This window comes from Hypanus sabinus, chromosome 23, assembly GCF_030144855.1.
Source record: "Hypanus sabinus isolate sHypSab1 chromosome 23, sHypSab1.hap1, whole genome shotgun sequence".
In the NCBI taxonomy this organism is placed as follows: domain Eukaryota; kingdom Metazoa; phylum Chordata; class Chondrichthyes; order Myliobatiformes; family Dasyatidae; genus Hypanus; species Hypanus sabinus.
In genome coordinates, this window is record NC_082728.1 from 41,870,926 (window position 1) to 41,894,517 (window position 23,592).

Below are 23,592 nucleotides of genomic sequence, written 5' to 3' on the forward strand. Positions count from 1 at the left end.
CCAGATGGTACCAGTGGCCCAAATTTGGGGTCCTGTCTCACGGACTAAATCCAACAAAATCAAAAGATGTATAGAGCTTACATTCTTTGAACATATGAAAAATCCAAACATATGGTAGAAAAACATATATTGCAATGGAGAGGACTTGCAGGAAAGGGGAAACCACTTATAATGCTTCCTTGTATTGAGACCAGGGTAGGAAATTGAATAGACAGACATTTAATATGCTTAATGTATTCATGGTCAGAAGTGCCAATGGTGGGACAAATGGAGAAGGTAATATTGAGTTGCACACAAGCTAAGAAAGGAGAGAAAAAAACAAAAAAGACAGAAACGGGTTTCAAGATATTGCAGAAAGATGGAAGGATATCGTGCGGTTGGACTTTATCAGTGCTAAGCTTCATAATTCCTTGATCAGTACCCTTACCTGGGACTTCAGAAATAGCGTTTAGCCTCAGGAATATTCCTGCTGACTTGAAATACAGGCTAACTGCCTCTATCCTTTAAGTTCACCAATGTTTCCAATGCATCATCTGCCTATCTGCCTGCCATAATCTCTTCTTCAATACTTTTTTTTGCACTAAATCACTGTCCTATAACTCTCTCAAACATGTCACCCACCCTCATTGCTGACATGTGATCTAAGCCTATTTCCTTCTGTCATTTGTTCAAACAAAGAGCAAAGAGGGATCTATCAACAAACTTCCATTTATTGAAGGCTGAGCAGTCAACTCTCCTGTTATGGGGAGGATAAACTGTTGGGTTACCAGAAGAAACAGATAGCTTCAGTTGCCTGTCATATTTAGGAGAGTGAGAGTTCGCCAGCAATGATTACTTTACTCTACCTCAGTGAGAAAAGATACATCTTCACCTGCAGCTTGTCACTCATATTTTCTTCCTCAATCAACAAGGTGCTTTTTAATGTTCTGTCCTTGTCATTTTCCTCAGTTGCACAATAAATACCAGTAAGCATTTCAATTGTTCACTATCTAGTTCTGCTGCTCCTGTGGCACCCAGTTGATTGATTCCATTACTTCACCTAGCAGAGACTGTCAGACTTTAATGACCATTTCCCTCTTTAAGGACATGCACCCACATGAAGAATACCCTACTCCATGCATTCACATTATAGAGTGCCTTAAACGTGCATTCCAAACTGCGTGATTCCCATACCATCTATGGAAGGTGTCTGTCACCTACGGCATTCATGTAATATTTGCTTTCTGCTGTTTCCTATTTGTGAAGAAAGGGGCCGCACTACCATTACCATGTTTGTAGACTTATTCCCTGATTGCAACTTGGAACTATACTCTACCTTACACTCCCTCCCTGGAGTCCATGCTACCTGTTCCCTAGAGAAACCTATCCTGTTAAATAGTTAACATGAGGAAATCTGCAGATGCTGGAAATTGAAACAACACACACAAAATGCTGGTGGAACACAGCAGGCCAGGCAGCTGTCCTGACGAAGGGTCTCGGCCCGAAACGTCGACAGCACTTCTCCCTATGGATGCTGCCTGGCCTGTTGTGATCCACCAGCATTTTGTGTGTGTTGTTGTCTGTTAAATAATTTTCACAATTCTCTCATTCACCTTTTCATATATTAAGTGATAGATCAATGTTCAACTGGAGTTGAAGCTTATTATTGGTGTTTTCAAACTCACCACATATTCAGTGGCTGTCTTCTCTGGTATCTCGTTACACGTGCAAAAACGCGTACTGCTCAAACAAAGCCTATAAATGCTCTATCCTTGACAACAGAGAATGTCCTGACTCTTGTTTGTCACTTGCATTAGCAAATATGAGAGCACAGTAACCAACAGACCAGGTTTATTGAAGCCAGTAATTTTCAACCAAGAGAATTGTTTGTTACAAGAACAAACTGAAGTCTTACCAATCTTGGGAGACTCAGTACGTAAAGATAAACTTACATATAAACAATACATGGGAAGGGGTTGTGGTGGCATGTGTGCGTGTAGGTTAAAGCTATACATCAGGAGTCCATGCTCATCAAGAATTTTGTTCACAAGTGACCAATTTTATCAGAGGAAAGCAAGGACATCCAAAGTGATGAAGTGCTATAAAAGGCTGATGATGAAACATATCAACTCCTGCATGAGAAATGTCTAACATCAGAACAGGTAAATAGCAAATGCCATTTCATTGGCTCTTCACTCAACCCTGGATCATATGGATGGTGAACATATATACATCAGGATGTCTCCCATTGACTGCAGCACTGCATTCAAAACTACTATCCCCTCAAAGCTAATCAATAAGCTACAAGACCTCAGTACCTCCCCGTGCAACTGGATGCTCAATTTCCTCACTTGCAGAACCCAGTCAGGTTGGATTGGCAACAACATCTCCTCCACAATCACCATCGGCACAGGTGCATCATAAGGTTGTGTGCTTAGCTTTGTATTGGAGCTAAGCACAGCTCCAATGTCATATTCAAGTCTGCTGATGACACCACTGTCATAGGCTGAATCAAAGGTGGTGATAAATCAGCATAGAGGGAGGTTGAAAATCTGACTCAGTGATGCCACAACAACAACATCGTAGTCAACATCAACAAAATCAAAGAGTTAATTATTGACAACAGGAGGAGGAAATCAGAGGTCCATGTGCCAGTCTTCATTGTCTTTAGCAGTGGGATAGAATCTGTCTTTGTACCTGACATCACTTGATTTAAGGGTATTGTATTTTCTGTCTCATGGCAGAGGGAAGAAGAGAAAATGTTTGGGTGAACAGGGATGTTCGGTTATGCTGGCTGCGTTACTGTGAGAAATGTAGACAGAGCCCATGGAGGGGCCACTTGCATTTGTGATGTGCTGAGCTCTGTTCACAACTCTCTGCAGTTTCTTAGGATCATGGGTAGAGCAGGGCCACACAAACGCATGGTGCATCCAAATAGGATGTTCTCAGTGATGCAGTGATAAAAACTGGTGAGAGTCAAAGGGAATGTGTCAAATTCCTTTAGCCTCCCGAGGAAGAGCATGTTCAATGCCCTGTAGAACTTCTGCTAGACAGTGATGTCCTTGGGCTGTGATGACTACCTTCAACGATGGACACCTCCTGAGTAGGAATGCTGTTGGCAATCAGAGGACTTCACTTTGTTTCCTCCCATGTTTCCCTTTTTCCTGACCCACCATGTCTTTGGCTTTGACATTTTACCACATCTACTTTCCATAATAACTTGGGAATAGTGACAACAGTTTGCCAAGGAAATTAGGAATCTTATATTAAAAATCTTTTGTAATATAAACATGAAGCCAATGGTATAACTGGCATTTAGGGAATGACGTTACAAGAAATAAATGTTATATCGAGCTTGAAATAACAGACATAAATCAGAGCTTCACAAATCTTTTATCATTTTACTGTGTAAGTTCCATTGCCATTCTACATATGTTCCATAATATCCATTATTCAACAGTAATATATATTGCAGCTCATATTTAGACACAATCTTTGGTTAATAGGAAGCATGTATGAATCTTTTCTTTTTCCACTCTGCACCTTGTGGTGCATGGGGCAAAAACCTTGCGATTTCTTTAGTATTTGTCTGGTTTTTTTATGAGGCCAAGTTGCAAGCTTGATGCTCAACACAGCATGGATGGAAAGCCCGCAAGAAACCGGCTAGATTCGAATCCGAGACCACTCGCCTCGAGTGGATGCCACTACACCATTGGCTGGCTATGTATGCATCAGAGAACTTGAAATTTTCCATGGACCCATTTAGATTTCAGCTGCAGCTACAGTATACCTTTTGAATTCTTCTGCTCTTCTTTTTCTACACCTGCACTCTGATACATTCATTGTTTGGGAATCTCAATTTCTCTCTCCCCTATCATATACTTCCACAGAATGTACAATGCTGTAACAGTGTGCTGATATAAGTCTGTGTTTATGTTCACATAAGGCTTATCCCACCACATGTATGAGGATGTTCCACTTTCTAATCAAGCTGGAGATATTTCTCCTAAACCGGTTGCTAAATTAGTGACCAACTTGTATTTATCACCTCTAGTTATGGCCAATTTCCCAAGTGGAAGCATCTTCACCATCAAACCCTATCACACTAAAGATCAAGTAACTTAGCACTATTTTGTGAATAATGAATCATACTGTCTCAAATAGTAGCTGAAATGCCTATCTAAAAATATTTAAGGGGAATATAAGTATTCAGAAGGGAGGAGTAGAAATGTTTCTTGAGTATCCAAGAAGATATTGGTAAAATAAGATCTTCTGTTTTACACAAAATGCTGGAGGAACTCAGCAGGTCAGGCAGCACCGATGCAAATGGTTAAGCAGTTGACGTTTTCGGCTGAGACCCTTCTTCAGGACTGGAAAGAAAGTGAGAAAATGCCAGAACAAAAAAGCAGGGGAGGGGAAGGAGTATAGGTAGAGGGGATAGGTGAAGTTGGGGGGTGGGGGTGGTCGGAAAAGTAAAGTGTTGGAGAGGAAGGAATCTGATAGGAAAGCAGAGTAGACCATAGTAGAAAGGGAAAGAGGAAGGGACCCAGAGGGATGAGATAGATAGGTGAGAAGATGTAGGAGGCCAGAGTAGTTTATAGAAGAAGAGGGAAGGGGGAGGGAATTCTTTTATCGGAAGGAGATGTTGATATTCATGCCATCAGGTTGGAGGCTATCCAGGCAGTATATAAGGTGTTGCTCCTTACCCTGAGGGTGGCCTCATCTTGGTACAAGAGGAGGTCATCGACCAACATGTTCGAACGGGAATGGCAATTGAAATTAAAATGTTTGGCTGCCAGGAAGTTTCCTTTTGGCTGATGGAACATAGATGCTTGACAAAGCAGTCCCCCAGTTTACAACAAATTTCACCAATGTAGAGGAAGGTGCATCAAAAGCACTTGACACAATAGATGACCCCAGCAGTTTCGCAGGTGAAGTATTGCTTCACCTGGAAAGACTGTTTTGGGGCTGTGAATGGAGTTGAGGGAGGAGGTGAATGGGCAGGTGTAGCACTTATACTGCTTGGAAGGATAAGTCCAGGAGGGAGATTAGTGAGGAGGGTTGAATGGACAAGTGAAAAGCAGAGGAAAGCAGAGTATGGAAGAGGTAAAGATATGTTTGGTGGTAGGATCATTTTGAAGATGGTGGAAGCTGTGCTGGATGTGTTGGATGCAGAGGCTGATGGAGGAGGAAGATAGGTGTAGGCAGCATCAATGGTGGAGGAAGGGAATCCCTACTCTTTGAAGAAGGAGGACATCTCTGAATCCTGGAAGGGAAATACACATCCTGGGAACAGATGGGGCAGAAACAAAGGAACTAAAAAAAGAGAATACCAATTTTACAGGAGACAATGTGAGAGCAGAGAGAGTCAAAATAACTGTGGGGATCGGTAAGTTTATAAAAGATGCCAGTTGAAAGTTTATCTCCAGAAATGGAGATGAAAAAAATCAAGAAAGGGGAGGGTGGTGTCAGAAATAGAGCAAGTGAATTGAAGGGCTGGAAGCTAGAGACAAAGTTGATGAAATTGAAGTTCGGCATGGCTGCATGAAACAGCATCAATGCGGTCATCAACGTAGCAGAGGAAGTGTTAGAACACGTTAACGAAGAAGGTTTGAAACAAGGACTGTTCTACTTAGCCAGCGAAGAAGCTGACATAGGCGGGGGCCCAAGCAAGTGGATGCCAGACAGAGGAGGGTGGAGGGGACCAGGGTGTTGCTTTTATTGAGAAAGAGATCTTCTATTTCAAACAACACACACAAAATGCTGATGGAACACAGGCAGCATCTATAAGGAGAAGTGCTGTTGACGTTTCGGGCTGAGATGTCTCAGCTGTATTCCACCAGCATTTTGTGTGTGTTGTTTGAATTTCTAGCATCAGCAGATGTCCTCGTGTTTGCTTGTTAAATCTTCTATTTCTCCTTTTTTCCGTCTATAATCCTACCTCTTACAGTAGATGGCTGCTATTTGGTGCTGGTATTTCCCTTGTAAGTGAACAGAAAGCATGGGTTTTCTCCGGGTGCTTCGGTTTCCTCCCACTGTCCGAAGAAGTACCAGATAGGTTAGTTGCTCATTGTAAATTCCCCCATGACTCCATTAGGGTTGTCAGGGGTTGCTGGCCGGTGCACCAGACAGGCCAGAAGGCCCAACGCCATGCTGGTTCTCTAAATAAATAAATAAATAGATTGCCTGTCGGCACAGATCTGATCTGCCTCACGGGCAGACATCAAGCAGCACTTCCACTCAGGATACACAGCCTTCAATCTGCCACACTGATCTCTCTGCGAAACAGCCAACAGCATCGCACCTGGCTTCCACTTAGCTATTCTGCCAAGCTGCTGAACCCTCTCACACAGCCGCTCCCACTGGAGCCAAGAAACTGCAGCATGAATCACCTACTCCCATGAGGAACACAGGCCCATTAGGTTGCCCTGCTGATATCATCAACATCCATGGTGATCTCCTTCTCTACTAGCTACCGTTCTACAATAATGCATATAAATTACATAACTATTTGTTTAATTATAGTTAAGTAGATATTCACAATGTCTGTGAAAATCCTCCCCAGTTAAACCTGGTCATGAATCACAAGTTGCAAGTAGAATGACCTTTTGAATACACAGTTGTCATGGGGATGATTACAACAAAACTCCAACACATGATGGAACTGGAACAAATGTTAAGTGTATTTTAGAGCTTGAAAGAACCCACTGAAGCTATTTGTGATTCCTCACCAGTTTCTTTCTTTTCAATGGTATTTCCAAAAGTAAATATTAAAACTACTTTCTTTTCTGGACAGTTACTACCCAAAGCCAGATCCAAATTCAGAAAATTTATCACTTACTTTCTTCTAAATATAAGAAGTTCTGCAGTTGCTGGTAATCTAAAGCAGCACACATTAAATGCTGGAGGAATGAATAAACAGTCGACGTTTCAGGTCAAGACCATTTTTCTGGACTGAGAAGGAAGGAGAAAGATGGCAGAATAAAAAGTGGTGGGGGAGGAGAAGGAGGAAAGCTAGAAGGTGATAGGGGAAGCCAGGTGGGTGGGGAAAGGAAAAGGGCTAGAGAAGAAGGAATCTGACAGGAAAGGAGAGTGGACCATAGGAGAAAGGGAAGGGAAGGAGGAGTTACAGAGCGGAGGTGCTAGGCAGGTGAGAAGTAAAAGGCCAGAGAGGGAAATGGAAGAAGAGGAAAAAATTTCCAGAAGGAGAAATCAATATTCATGCCATCACTTTGGCAGCTACCAAGATGGAATGGAAGGTGTTGCTGCTTCACTCAGAGTGGCCTCATCGTGGCACCTGACATGCTGGAATGGGAATTAAAATTGTTAGCCACTGGGAAGTTCCCCTATTGGTGGATGAAGTGGTGGTGCTCGACATGCTTTCTTCTGTGGTGATAAAGTTTATTGAATTACATCCAACTGCATGTTTTTGTTTTCCTCAACCTACCTAACCCTTTAATTTCCACTGTCCACTCACTTTGGTTAAACTCTGGTATTTCTCAGCAAATGGGTAACCTTATTGTTTCAGATCAAAGAGCTGAGCAATTGTTGTTTGGCTGTTCAAACTTAATCATATATCATGCCCAATGAATTCACTTCAGCCATCTGTTATCGATACCACAAAGTCCAATTGAGTACCTTAGTTATATTCCAAGCCTCTATACTGTGGACAGATCCACTTATACAGGCTTAAAAGAAGAACTTCTAGGGGCTGGTTTTGTACAGTACTATTTTCCCATCCAAAGCTTTGGTTCTGTGATACTGTCTATATGCCTCATCCCCAATCAAATATTGGCAGCTGGAAGAACTGCTCAACCTTTTCAATTTGATGGCCTAATAATCAACAGCTGTGTTTCTTGTTCTGCACCAATTGTCCTCAGAGCAATCTTCACTTAACGCTTCCAATCCACACCAATTCATATAAATCAGAAATTTAGAAAGGTTTCTTCAGCAGCTGCCTCTTCAGATTTGAGTTCAGTTCTTTCCATGCAGAATTTTCGCAACAGATTGCTGAACTGCTTCTGGTGAAGTACCTGACAGCTATAAAAAAGACTGCTAGTTTATTGTGTAGTCTTCCTGTGTACCCTTTATTCTGTTCAATTTGTGATTATACTAACATCCCTAAATCCCAGATGGCCAAAATGAGAGCCAATAATTAAAATACCTAATCACTAAAGAGAGCACACTCAATAAAACAAACATCCAGATTGCAAATGGAAAGCAGATAACAAGAGACAAGTGTGGGATATACTTTTTAATATTTTACTTAATCTTAATGAAGCTTCATATCAAAGAATTCCCACCTTGATCCCTGGTCTTTGTTTCTTCAAAGTGGTGCTGGAATTAATGTTTCAAATATTTTTGATACAAATAGAAAATATTTTATACCTTTGAAAGATGGTTAATCAGAAAATATAAAAGAAAAATTGGATGATGTATTTATGTAGAAATGATCATAAAAAAGTTGTAAGAAAATGTAAGAGTTGCATTAAATGCACTGTGCCTTAAAGCTTAGTAATCATCATCAATCTAATATGGCTTAAACCAAGCAAGCTGCAAAGAGTGGGGTAGAGCAGTTGGATGGGGGTGATCTAAAATTGAAGATAAAGATTAATTAAATATTCTAGCAACTGTAAATGACTGACAATCATGATAGAAATCAGTAAGTAGAGAAATATTCAACACTGGTTAATCAGAACTTTCCAAACATAATTTCATGTCACTTAGAATGGCATGGGTATAGATTTTCAGACATATATTGAAGTCTTTTAATCAAAAGGCCTTTTATGTACAAATGAACAGATGACGACCCCATTGTTTACTTAACAGCCATTGTTAAAGGAAGATCTCTTTATGGAAATTGCTTTCATAATTATTTGTCCTTGATAGGCAGAGTCATAAACATAACTGAGGCATTAGGTATCAAACAGCATTATTCAAAAGGTTTAGAGTTAGCTGATAAGTAATTGCCCAATAGTTGCATATAAATTTGAAACCTTTTAAATCAGTTGAAATGGCATGGACAGGGTTGTGAAATTCATTTAATGCTAGCATACAGTTTCAAGTTATCTACCCAGCAGCCAACAATAAGTTGCCAGCAAGAAAGAGAAGATAGCATCCTTTCCCGACCATCCGCAATATGCACTTTCCAGTTCATGCTCAGCGGAAGCTAGGAAAATTTGACCCTGCCTCCTGGAATAGTTAGAAAGGTAGATTATTTAGTGTGAAATAGCCTTAATTTTAAATCCACCAACCTCACCGAAACACTGTGAAAGTGGAAGCATACCTCTGTGACATCACTGTGAAGCGTGTGATGCGATTATGTGCCCCTTTTGTTCAGCTTCCAGTTGGCAACCAGGTGAAGCTTTAAGGTGTTAATTGTGCCACATTGGCCTTGAAAAGATACAACTTAATTATAAAGCACTGTGCATAAACAAAGTCTGATAAATGACCAATGTGTAAAGGAAGGAGGCAAACTGCAATTTTTAAATAAACAAACAAATAAATAAATAATACTGAGAAGATGAATTGTAGAGTCCTTGAAGATGAGTCTCTAGGTTATAGAATCAGCTCAGATGAGGTGAGTGAAGTTATCCACACTGGCTCAGGAGCCTGATGTTGTAGCGTAATAACTGCTCCTGAACCTGGTGGTGTGGAACTCTGGTACCTCCTCCCCAATGGTCCTCATCCCATTTCGAATTGCCCATATGTTCTGTGGGAGGTTGACGTTCAGCTATTGAGTTAGATTCAAGACGTTTGTAAAGCTACTGAAAACAGCAGATGCTGGAATCTGGTGCAGAAAACAAACGGAATGAGGAAACCATTGGGTCAGGCAGCATCTGTGGAGGAAAAGGATAGTCAATATTTTGTTTCAAGAACATTCATCTGGATTACGGCCTCCCTAAACTTCTCTGCAGGATGTTTTGGTGCCATTACTAAGTTCTTTCCCAAAAGGGATTTTCAGACATCATGGGTCAAGTTGGCTGGGACTCCCACCACCCAGGCCATGCGTTCTTCTCTCTGCTGCCACTAGGAAGGTAGTACTAGAGCCTCAGGACGCTCACCACCAAGTTCAGAAACAGTTAATACCCTTCAACCATCAGGGTTTGGAAAAGAAGTGTATAACTTTTCCCAACTTCACTTATCTCATCACTAAGAAGTTCCCACAGCCTGTGGTTTCATTTTCAAGGACGAGTCATCTCATATTCTCTAAATTTATTATTTATTTATTATTATTTCTTTATTTTTGTATTTGCTCTGTTATTTGTCTTTTTCACTTTGATTGAATGCCCCAGTTGGTATGGTCTTCTATTGATTCTATTACGGTTGTTGTTCTATTATGGATATATTGAGTTTTCCCACAAGAAAATGAACCCCAAGGTGACATATGTACTTCGATAATAAATTAATTTTGAACTTTGGTCTTGAGGGTTGAAGGTATTTACATAGTTACTTATGTGCTACGCTTCTCTGTAAATGCAGAGAGAGATTTAAATCAAAGAAAAATGCCGTTTGAAATGAATTATATTCATTATTCACTGCCTTAGAGGGCTAAAATAATGAAGTGCTGTTACTGTGACTTGTAGCAATATTCTTGAGTACGATCACGCTCACTGCTGGCTGGAATTGTGTATCAATGAGATTGCTATGATGAATTCAGCTCCAAACTTCAAAGGAGCCTTCTTCCTGACCCAGTGGATGGAATTAACAAACAGAGGAAATAGCTAGAATTGTCTGTGGCAGAATAGATGGTTTTACTTATGCCTACCTGATGGAGTGAATTAGGTGGGACATTGGCATCTTACCATTCTATATCGACTTGAATAGAGAAGACATTCTTGTGGACTGTAGGACAGCTTCAGTAACCTTTCTGCCAAGTAGAACAAGTTAGATGATTGTCCCCACAGTCCTGGCCCACTGCACAACCTCCAGTCCAATCAGCTATGTGGTGCATAAATTAGTCAAGTATACAGGAGAATTAATTTATTGAGTTCCATCTGGCAATCTCTTATTGCTACCTTAAGAGCTAAAGGACACATACATTCTGAATATACATGCAGAGGCTCCTTAGCTGTTCCAAAATCAAATCCTATGTTTTGCAAATATGCAAGAATACAATATTCTCAGGAATTATTTATTTTGAATGACAATTCTGCTGGGTGCTGGAAAGGGCAATTTACATCATACTTCTTTTGTCTGACTCCCTTAGCCATGCTGGCAGCAAATGATCCTTCATTTTCTTAAAGGAAACTGTGGGAGGTTTTATGGAAAGAGAAAAATCAGGGTGGAACAACAGCTTAACCAGAACTCAATGCAGGTAACAGCTACAGCCCATGTTTGGTCAGCAATGTGGCATGGGTGCCATTAGCTAAGTGTAATTAAAAGCAAAGCTGCTCTTTGATAAGATGCTGCTCAGTATGTTTTTGAACCAGTCCAGCTCAGAGGAACGACAGATTGGCCAGAAACCAAATCACTTTGTGGAGTGGCAAATTTAAATGTAAGGCACAGGAATCCTGTAAAATAAATACATGCAAAGAATTACACCAGTTGACAGCAACGTGAAGCAAGGAATGTTAATAGATGAATGCAAGGGATTAGAGAGCCTGTCACTTGAAGGACAATGCTACAATTCATACCAATAGTGCTTCGTTATGCGATCTTTCCAAGACAGTTACCACCTTTAATTGGTTTTATATGTATTAATTTTATAACACTAGTTACATTTCTTACGTGTATATTTGAAGCTTTTGTGTTGATAATTCATCTTCGGTCTTGTGGTAAACCTCTTTGCTAACCTTTCTTCCCCATCCTCACCATCTAACCATATAACCCCATACCACACCCACACATTGCAGTCACCCTCCCACAACGTCAGGGCTCGGATCTTAATGAGATATGGTTGCCAGTTAGTGCTGCAGGCAGTCTCTATGTCAGCGACATTTAGAAACAAACAGCTGATAACAAGTTCTGAGCAGGAAGAAAATAAATCATAATGTGGCAGGTATTCTGATGCTACTTCATCACATTCCCTAAAAGAAACCAAGCATCTATTGTACAGTAACGATGTATGCAGCCCAGTGTCAGACAAAGAGTAAGTTTAATAGATTATTTATGGTCAGAGGCCCGTCAAATCACTTTGCTTCATTTGTATAATAAGCGGTGCACAATGTTCTTGGGTGATGCAGTGAGGTAATTGAGGCTGAAAGTACTGAAGATTGCAATTATGGGAGGATAGGCTGTTGACAGATCATCTCACATTCCATACTGATTCCACGGCTCACATAGAACAAACACAAGAGCAGTACAGCACAGGAACAAGCCCTTCAGCCCATTGAATCTGCACCAACTCCAGTGCTAATCTAACTAATTCAATCTGCCTGAACATGAGCCATATCACTCTATTCCCATCTGTTTAAATGCCTCTTAAATACTACTATTGTATCTACTTCTACCACCTACTGTCTAGTTGTTTCATGAGCAGACTTGCTGAATTATCTTTTGATATGTGGTTCAGTACACAGTATGATGTTTTGTATCTGAATTTACAAAATGGCTGGGCAGGAATAGACCAGCTGGTCCACTCAGCTTGCTCCCAGCCATTAGTTATACCCCTGGAGGGATGAAAACCTGCCTACATTACACAGTGAAAGTTCTTGCTTTGACTAACTTGCCAACAAAAGCATTGCCAGGAAGTAAATAGGTACTTTATTGCACACTTTTTTTTGTTCATTTCTCTACTTGTGTAATTAAAGTGCCCAGTGTTCAAAATACCTCAGCAACAGCAGATAAGACAAGTTATCTTTGGGCAATTACCTTGACTTGCAAGTTGAATATCAAATAAATTAAATGTGGTGTAGCCCTGCCTGAGGGATTTTGATAATGGAAATTCATCTTTATGGAATTCACTATTCACTACTACAATATTTGAGAATCAGAATAAAAATTCACTGTAGCAGAATTTATATGAGGAAAAATCATTGACTGAAAACAAAATGTATAAGAAACAACAGTTTGTCAATTTTTGTTAAGGGTTTACATGATAGAAAATTGCAATACAGATAGTTTTCTAGGAATGTAACTCCTCTATAACGTGGCCATTCTTTATACCTGATGAAAAGGTTGGCATCATGTTGGAATAAACAAATATTTTGATGCCTAATAAAAGTCCTTTGAATTATTTGGTATTCAGCCGGTTTATTATCTCTGGTCCATTATCATAAAATTTCCTCTTGTACATCAGTGTAAATGTAATGTTGATTTTAGTTTCCTGATAGTTATAGCTCCTCAGTGGTTCTGGCACAAACTGTCTTTCGGTTTGGGACTGGCTTGGGTCTCGATCCTTGCAAATTGGATGTCCAAATTGAGAAAATTTTAATGGAGAAAGGAAGTCTTGTACTGATTTCTATTTGAATTATGAGGCACCAGTTTCAATATAGGACTATTGACCACCTGAGTTTACTTCCATTTTTGCATGGGTTTCGATTATGGACATGTCCATCTATATATTTTTGATCTCAAGTTATCTTCCACCGTCTCACCAGGGGATTGATATCTTACACTTTCAAATTTGCCAGAAGCCGCACAACATAACAAGAAGCAACATGCATGGACTATTTTTCCTCAGTACGTTTAGGATCTGGGACAGTAAGATCTACATGGACAGCCCCAGCAGTAACAGATCTGAAGGTTGCTTCACTAATATAGCTGTGAACGCAGATACTTAGACAATGTTATAGCTGCCCTAAGGGAAACAATGTGGAGGAAATGTCCACTTCAAAGAGGGTACACATTTTAAAAGAGCACAACACAAAAAGAATTCCATTTTCATGTATTGAACTTCATTCACAAAATGGATTTGGTCTGGTGTCTCAGTGCTTTATTTTGAGGGACAAGTGAAGCCCACATAATCTTCTGGCTCACTCTAACTTGGAACATAGTCAGTGTATCCACTCCCATCTGGAAGCTAAAAATTAAGCCAAGGAGGGCTTCTGCACCAGCCTTGAAAATATCCTTATCAGCATTTCGGGGGTGTCAACTTAATTCTCCTAAAAAGAATAATCCTCTGACAAAGCACAATTGGTAAGGAGGGAGAAGGCAAAGTAATCTTCCTGACAAACTACGTTCTGCACAGTCTTATCACATCAACATGCTGCTCCAACAGCAAGAAGAGACAAGGTATCATGGTGAAACCCTGGATCCTGGATTATCTGAGAAAGAGACTGCAGGGATGACTGCATCATTCAAGTCACAATAGTTAGCAATTACTGTTGGACTGACTACTGCATAATCTGCTGTTACTTTTGTCAGCCTGGCCCCAAAGCAAAAATAGCAACAGAAGCAAGACCTAAAGGTTAATAGTTAGAAGTCCTTGGGGACACCAGAAAAATAGGTCTTCCCAGAGAATCTCTCAAGTAACCTTGCAACTTCTAATCAATGAGATTTGCAGAGTGTCCACAACATCTGGGCAGACCTGGAATCTGTCATCACTAACTAAACAACATAAAGGCTCAATGATGAAAATTATCTAGAGTTCAAGGAGTTACTTAACTACTGTTGCAGTATGTACTTGGATTGAAAACTCCACCATCTTCCTCAAAGGAATCAGAACAGCTGTATGGCACCTGAAGTCTGAGGTTAAGCAGAAGGACCATGCATTAAAGGGGGTGGAAGACCTATCAACTTATTGACTTAACAGCACCCATCTACTGCCCAAATGCCAAGGTCCCACTATGTTGAAAGCCACAAACCTCTTAATAAAATTAGAGATAGTCAGAGCTTGCTAGTGAAAACTTGTTACTGAACTCCACAGTCATGTCATTGTTCTTGACTTGAGAGTTCTTAACTACTCTACAATGAATTGTCCAATCTAACACCACCCATGATGAACAAGAAGCTAAAAATACCATCTACCAATCAAATAACAATAGGATATCAGGTGCAGAAGATATCTTTGCTGAAGCTCCAAAACATGAAATGGTAAACTTCTGTTACAAGTTTGCAAACCCTTCTCCTAAGTCTGAGAAGAGGAGGGCATGCCAGTGGATCACAAAGGCATTGTAAATATGATAAACTTCAAAAAAGAAGACAAACCCAACCGTAATAGTTGCAGAACAGTCATCTCACATTGAAAAATTATCTCTTTAGCTTTCTCTTCCCTGTTTTTGAACAGCTATTTCAAACATTGCAGTTTGAGTTCCATATACTTAAAGACATTGTGGACTTGATCCTCCATGTATTAGAGGTCCAAAAGACACAGAGAGAGCAGCATCAATTCAAGATCTTACAAAAAACATTTAACTTTGTCAGTTGAGGTCTATGGAGCATCTTTCTTGAGTTTGGCTGTCTGAAGAATTTATCTTTATACTGTGCCTGCTAACATGATGGGATAAATGCTGTAACCTTAACCAAGAAATTCACAACAGACTTAGTCCCAGTACTGAAAGAGAAGCCACTATCATTACTCCACCTCTATTCTCAGTCTTTCTCACTCCAATGCAGCACTTCAAATAAAAAAATCACTAATCTTCAATCCTGAGCATAAATACAAAATATATTGCAGATTCTGGAAATTCAGAGCAATAACCACAAACTGTCAAATGATTATTCCCCTTCATAGATGCTACCTGACCTGCTGAGTTCTTTCAGCATTTTATGGGTTCAATCCTGAGCAGTCACCTTCCTATCCAAACCTCTAAAATAGTGCAAGCTGAAAATTAGCGTAGTCTTAAAAATGTTGACACTTGCAAATGACTGGAGCAACAGCAGCTGCTAGCTGAAAAGAGTCAACAGCTTTTCTCCCAGTGGAACCATTTCTAAGATGTTTAACAACAACATAGAATTCTAGTAATTAAGGAAAAGGAGGCTGGCAAGCATTGGTCCCATGGTTTCAATTGCTCGCGGGTAGGTTCGCATGAGTTATTTTCAGATTGCAAACTATTAAATGCCTCCATGGTGCAGACTTTACCACAGATTGAATTTCTGTCTTTTTCATCAAATTTGAGAGATAGCTTATATTTGGGAAGGGAATTCTCTCTGCTTGATCAAATGGAGACCTTGCCATTGTCTAAGAGCAAAGACACACCTGAAATAGATTGCCCTCTGCAGAAACATGCCAGTGAAGTTTGCTTCTGCGTAGCTGGAGGAGGTCCACCCTGGCCAGGCCCAAGATGGTGTTGGGAACCCATCTCAGACAGCCACCACACTGGCCCACAGTCAGTTTCATACCCCAGCGAAGCTTGTTCCTTTCACCTGTTTCTGAGCAACAACTCTGTCCAATCACCTGCCATCTGCCCCTTTTCTCTTTATATTCATCCAGTCCTCTGCCCATCCCACTTCCCCACCTGTTACCCAGTATGCAACAAACCCTATCCTTGCATCATAGAAGGCAATATCTATCGTTAAAAGTGCTCACCAACTGGGCCTTATCATCTTCTTGGTAACCATCAAGAAGGTGGTACAGAAGTTTGAAGTTTCACACCACTAGATACAAGAAAAGCTACTTTACTTCAACCGATCAGTTTTTGAACCAATCTGCACAACCCTAATTACTGCCTCCGTAGAGCAACATCATGACTACTTTGCACTTCACAATTTTTGTTCTAATTGCATTCTTTTTCATATGATTTATATTTAATTTATATTTTCTTGTGATTGTTGTGCCTGTCATGCTGCTGCAAGTAAGTTTTCAATGCACCTGTGTGTGCATATGACAATGAGCTCAACTGTGACATTTATAATTCACCCCATCAACACCAATCACATGCAGGCTCCTTTCAGAAACGTTCTTCCTGATCCACAACCAAGATGCTCCTCTAGTGTTTGGGCTGACTTCCCTCCATGCTCCCATCTCAATCCGGGACATACTGAGGAAATATCCATGACCATCAAGTAACCTTGGCACTATTGAATTTTAGTGGATGGGCCTTCATTAACAGATTCACCATGTGGCCACAGTTTAACATCTTTTTGTAGGCATTGATGAGATTCTAGGATGCATTATTTTTACTGCAAAAATGAGCCATTTAACTTTGAAAATAAAAGTCTGTGATTATATAGGCCTTTCATGATCCTGGATATCTGAAAGTGCTTTACATCTAGTACTTTTGAGGTGTGGTCATTGTTGTAATGTGGGAAAGTTAGCAGAGAATTTGCACTTAATGTCCTTCAGATACCTGGAGATAAAATCCAGGTATTTTATTTCTGTGGTGTTTGATGGAGGTAGTGGAAGGGCTGTAGGTATTAGCAGACACATTGTTTAGAACTCCCCTACTCTTCTCTTAAAAGTTATAGAGTCATAGAACACTGCAGCACAACACCAGGCCCTTCAGCCCATCAAATCTGTGCTGAACTATTAGTTGGCATAGTCCCACTGGCCTGCACCCAGATCATAGTCCTTCATATCCCTCCCATCTATGTATCTATCCAAATTTGTCTTCAATGTTGAAATCAAACTGCATTCTCCACTTTTGCTGGCAGCCATTTCTACACTCTCACCACCCTCTGAGTGAAGAAGTTCCACCTTATGTTCCCATTAAACATTTCAAAGTGCAAAGGAATATTTTACATTCCACCAAGGAAGCAGATGGGGCCTTAAATTAGCATAACATCTCAGAGGCCATAACTCTGAGAATGAATAACTGCCCCAGCACTGCCTGAAGTATTACATTAATTCTGGGCAGAACATAGCCAACAAGCACTCAATCAAAGCTATAGCGGAGTGATGACAGGACCAAGACCTAATCAAGCAGCTTCCTTTAAGGCTGCTGAGAATAAAGACACAAAGTTGAGAATCACACACTACCATTGCCTATTGGTTTATATCGGAAGACTACATATGTCTTTATCTTTATATCTGACCATTTAAGAGAAGTCTCTGCTGACTTCTTATTCCAAATCCCTTGTTAATTCCAATCACCCAGCACAACATTTCACACAGCCTCTTTTGTTATCTATGTAACTACTGAACTTGCTGTTTAGCGCGTGGCCTAATGGGCAAGGCATCAGACTAGTAACCTGAAGGTCACTGGTTCGAGCCTCAGCTGCGGCAGCGTGTTTGTGTCCTTGAGCAAGGCACTTAACAACACATTGCTCTGCGATGTCACTGGTGCCAAGCTGCATGGGTCCTAGTGCCCTTCCCTTGGACAACATCAGTGGCGTGGAGAGGGGAAGGCCTGCAGCTTGGGCAACTGCCGGACTCCCATACAACCCTGCCCAGGCCAGGTGCAGATCCATGGTCTCTTGAGACCGACGGATGCCACCACCAACTACTGAACTGCACAGCCTCCATCCTTAAAATTTTACCCTCATTCTCAATGGTAAAATTTCCCTTTGACTCATTCATCTGCCAACATGCTCTTAGCCTCTGTCAAGGTCTCCCTGACACTTTTTCATCATGGACTCCTAATGTCCATTGGAAAGTCTTCAATTTGCATGAGTCCTACTGCCTGAATTTTTCATTACCTCTATGCCTCCTTTAAAGATCATTACTTGAACCAAACTTGTAGCCTGATGTTAAACTTCTAACCATTTAGTTTCCAAGTTGTAAGGTACTTTCAAGTGCTTTCCTTTACCATAAGGGAATTCTATAAGCTAGAGATATTACTATTGTAACAGCATTATGGCCAATGAAAGTGACGTTTGGGGTAGTTTCTTGCCATTACTGGCCTCTGCTATAAGCCACTCTTCTTTATTGCTCTTATGTGCTTATATTTGTCAGATGTTGACATTAAAATGACACTTCTGCAAGAACATAAGTGAGAAGATAAGAGAGCCTTGTTTATAGGGAGATGGTAGTCAGACTAGATCTTTATTCCTTGGAACATTGGAGAATGAAGAACTACTTAAAATGAAGAGAGGCATAGATAAATTGGATGGTCTTTTCTCCAGAATCAGGGAGTCCAAAACTAGGGATGTAGGTTTAGGGTGAGAGGGGAAATATCTAAAAGGGACCTGAGGGGTAACTTTTTCACATGGACTGTATGGAATGAGCTGGCAGAGGAAGTGGCTGAGGCAGGTACAATTTTATCATTTCAAAAGCAATTGGTTAGGTATATGGGGAGGGGGTGGTGCTTAGAGGGATAAAGGCCAAACTCTTTGAACTTGGAACTACGTAGGTGGGCACTGTGGGTCTATGCTTTGTTGACTGTGATTCTGTGGCTAAGTAAGTTAATCAAGGGATATGGACAATAGACAATAGACAATAGGTGCAGAAGTAGACCATTCAGTCCTTTGAGCCTGCACCGCCATTTTGAGATCATGGCTGATCAACTACTATCAATACCCGGTTCCTGCCTTGTCCCCATATCCTTTGATTCCCCTATCCATAAGAATGGTTAGGACAGATCAGCCACAATTGTCTTGTAGTAGGGACTAGTTGGCAGCTCCTGCTCTTGCTTGCTATGTTCCATTGTTCTTGCTCTCAGGAAGGAATAAGTTGAGGCAGTTTGATGAAACTTAGCTTCTTTTGCTTTAGAAGGACATATTAAGTCACGGTGCAAACATATACTTGATTTAGGTTTATGGCACAGAATTCATTGCATTTCAATGACACAGTTGTTCTCCAATTCTCAATTCGATTGAACCAGATGGAGGCAAAATATAAGACAGAAATTCAGCCTTATCTGCATGCTTTACACATACAGTATAACACTGTCACATTTTTGCATTGTAATCAACTTAGTCAATTCCCATCTATCAAAGTCAATATATCTGAAATACAAACTAGTTCTAGTAATGGTAACCATGCAGCCACCATTACCATAAAGTCCCATCTGGTTCACGAAGATCCCTGATGGGAAGAAATCTGTCATTCCTACCTGATTTGGCTTGCTTGTGACTCCAGACCCATTGAAAAGTAGATGATTCTCTGGATGAAATGGCTCCTTTGTACAACAGCACTGATGATGGGTAATAAATGTTGGTCGTTCCTGTGATTCCCTCGTTCCATGAATGAAAACAAAATCAAATTGAATTAATTTCAAAACTATTCCTAATTGGCCTTTTATTTTTACCTCTCTGGTTCAGCAAAGAGTCTGTTCTTTTAAGGCCAAATACAGCAAATAAAGTAATGCCTCAAATACGCTGTAAGTACTTGAGGCATTACTTCATTAGACTAGTCATCTGCAGCTTTGAAAAACCAATTATCAACAGAAGCTGTGCTCTCTGCTGGCATGGGCTGGGGGTGGGTTTGAGCAGAGAGGAATAATATGGCATCCTGTCATCATCTCCTGAGGACATTTCCAATTGCAGATGTCTCTCTATTCTTTCGTCTACATAGACTGCAAATAATTCAATATTCCAGTTTAAAACAATACAACTCTTTAAGGACACATCAATATTACACTTTTGTGCTAAATACCTTTATTCACTAATGTCAGAACACAAGATTGCAAGCTGTTGCTGATGAGCAATTTTCAGCTATTGCAATTTAAGCCAAGCATCAGTTCGAAAAATCAAAACAACACTACAAATTTACAGTACCTTTAGCCCTTGTAACCAACCTGGGGAAGCCGTTAAATGTATATTGTTGCTTGTGCTGAATAGGAGAGTGAACAGCAAACTGGCCTAATATACTGAGACATGCCAATGACACTGCAAGTTCAGCATCAAATGAATAAGAAATGTCCCTAAAATCTATAAACTAAAACAGTCTTATGGATTCTTATTTTCATATCAATTATAATATATTAATTTCTGTGAAGTACTATTATTTATTTCTGCAACATTCCCTAAAATTTTAAACAATGGCATTTAATTAATTGGCAATGAGCTAAATGCTTGTGAAACTCGATAATTCAAATAAATTACAATGTGTTTAAAATTATCTTTCTAATTCCAGGTTCACATCATGAATGGGTTTAAAGAACGGTAATTTAGAAATATATATATAAATAATTGCAGCGTCTGAACTGCGATTGCCTTGCTATCCAGCTTACCTCCACTGTTGAACATCCACGTATACAAAGTGCTTCTTACACAGCATTAACCACTAATGCTGTCTACACCAACAATGCACAGTGGGCGTTAGAAAAAAAATCATTAGAGTTTTACCTCCAAGCAGCACTAGGATGTTGAATGCAAATAAAGAAGATGTGATTCAACAGGAATGCTAGCAGAATATTTAAAAGATTGAGCCACTTTCTGTGCTTCAGTAGATTATACCTTGCACTAAAAATCACAATTGCATTTTAATTCAACAAGCAGTTACCTTATGATAGGTTATTCTGTTCTAACCATCTGGATTTGAAGTTTTCTGGGCCCTTGCAAACAACAACTAGGATATCTGTTTATTTTTAGAGCTACTACATATAGAGGTTAGTATGTAAGTATTCCCGGATTAGAGTGTGCAATGCTTGCTACAAATGGATATAACTCGTACAGAATAATTTCTGTTGGAGTCTAACAACTCACATTAAAATTTTATCTACAATTCATGAAGTACTTTAGTGGTAGAGACATGAAAGACTATTCCAATAGAAACTCTCCCTTTGCAACCCGATGAACAACCACGAGCTATGTGTATTCAAGGCACACCTTGTATATTCCATGCAAGAAGGATCCTCAGACACCTCAGCCTTCAGAGCAGACCTCAAGCTGCTAAACAATTCGACCTTGCTGCTGCCCATCATACCAGCCCAATCTTGCATTCTTCATTTGGCTACTCCCACAATTGCTATGCTGCTTGACAAGAGTTTTCTGACATCGTTTGTTTCAGAATCAGTTCTTCAGGGTCATCCCTCTATATGCAAGTGGAGGAAGTGGTACCTCTGCCCATACACCTCCTCCTTCACCAATGTTCCCTTTAATTTATAATGACCAGAGTGTGCAAAAATCTTGTGCTATGCAATTTTTTTGCTCAGTGACAGCAACGGGTATGCACTAAGTTTTATATATAGAGGTATTCATTTTAACAGCTAGCAAGACATTGTCAATAAGAACTTTGATCCCCTCCAGGTTTGATTGTTTTCACTCTCGTTCATCTGCACTCTCACAAAACATATGTTGCAGGCCAATTGCAATTAATGAAGGGTTTTCGTGCCAGAGCTTTTGCACACTGTCCATATGTGATTTGCTTGCTAAATGATACTTTAAGAAGTCAGGTTTCCAAATATCACTCCACTCCTTCCCACTTGCAAATACTCCAGCAACTTTTGCATTGCAACAATACACATAGGTAACACCAATTACTGTATTGTACATAATGTATTTCTCATAGCTGCATATTCCTGACCTCATGAGTTTTCAGTTTCTACTGTTTCATTAAGCCATTCTGCTTTAAATGAACTTGCAGTTCTTTTGTGCTTCACGCCCTTTGCTTCTTTGGATTTCAACATAGTGAATGAATAATTACTTCAAGGAAATAAGTAAGCCAGTTCTAAAATCTGCAGACAAATCTTTGCAAACTCCGTTTTGTCAACACTAGCTGCATCAGGAACTGAAAAAGAAAAGGAGATTGTGTTCGATTGTGAAATATACTTAACATGCCAATAAGGTAGAGGGTGACAACCTTTTGTGCGCAGTTTATTCCTTCAAGCTCTAGTAGTAAAAGATTCTGTCACCATCTAGTAGCACGCGCACACTTTAGAAGGAACGTCCCTCACCACCTCTCAGGGCTCCAGGATCTCCTGATGACCAACCTTTTATTGTCCAATCCCCTTTCCCAGGCCAATTTGTCAGTCCTAGGTGTCCTCTACTGCCAAGACGTGGCCACTCTCAGGTTGCAGAAGCAGCAACTCATTGCCTCCAATCTTTGGCAGATATATTGATTGCTCTAACTTACAGTTATTTCTGCCCATCCCACTTCTCTCTTCTTCCATTCCCCATTCTAGCTCCTCTCATCCCAAAGCATCAACTCTTTATTCCTCTGCTACCTGGCCTGCTGTGTTCCTCCAGCATTTTGTGTGTTTCTCTACTGTATTTGTTTTATTTTATTTTAGAGATACAGTGTGGAACAGACTCCTCCGACCCTACGAGCCAAACCATCCAGCAGCTCACCTATTTAATCCTAGCATAATCAAAGGACAATTTACAATGCAGTACGTCTTTGGGCTGTGGGAGGAAACTGGAAGAGCAACCAAAAGGAAACTCCAGCGCCCAAGGGAAGAATGTAAAAACTTGTGACAGAGGGCGCTGGAATTGAACTCTGAATTCCAAAACCCCAAGCTCATAGATTTTAAATTTTCTGTTATTGAGAATTTTATGTGGATCTGCTCACATCCTTCATTATAAATCTTTATCGCACCAGAACTTCCATTTATTTTGTGTCTTATTTGGTAAAAAAAAAATTCAGGATGGCCTTCTCCCTTACAGTGTGGCCAGTAAATTGTAAGGAGGCGGCTTGACTTGTGCATCATTGGTTTGTGATTATTATTCTCTCAGAAAGAAGGGCAGCAAAATATTCTTGAAATCTGTCTCAGTTGTTTCACGCTTGTGTAGATAAGTTTGATACTCTGGGTTCTCTTCAGTCTCTGTAAATACAACTATTATATTCCTATTGCATTGAATATTCAAATACAAACAAAGGGTTTTTTTTAAATCTGAGTCTAATCCGTAAAACGCTTCTGAAATATTCAAAGAAAAAAAAGATACATTTCCTTTGAACTACTTGTAAGAAAA

The 23,592-nt window shown here is 40.2% G+C and overlaps 1 protein-coding gene and 1 long non-coding RNA gene across 2 annotated transcripts in view; one reads left to right on the forward strand and one right to left on the reverse strand.

Annotated features, from left to right (window-relative positions):
* The window catches only part of LOC132380154 (uncharacterized), a 31,889-nt gene extending 24,847 nt beyond the window's left edge, over window positions 1–7,042 (reverse strand). The window contains exons 1-2 of the long non-coding RNA XR_009507670.1: window positions 6,821–7,042; window positions 5,921–6,140 (exon numbers count right to left, since the gene is read on the reverse strand). This is a non-coding gene — a long non-coding RNA (uncharacterized LOC132380154). The remainder of the gene's footprint in view (window positions 1–5,920; window positions 6,141–6,820) is intronic.
* Window positions 1–23,592, forward strand: part of LOC132380153 (protein shisa-6-like) — a 568,432-nt gene that overhangs the window by 291,701 nt on the left and 253,139 nt on the right. The window lies entirely within an intron of this gene.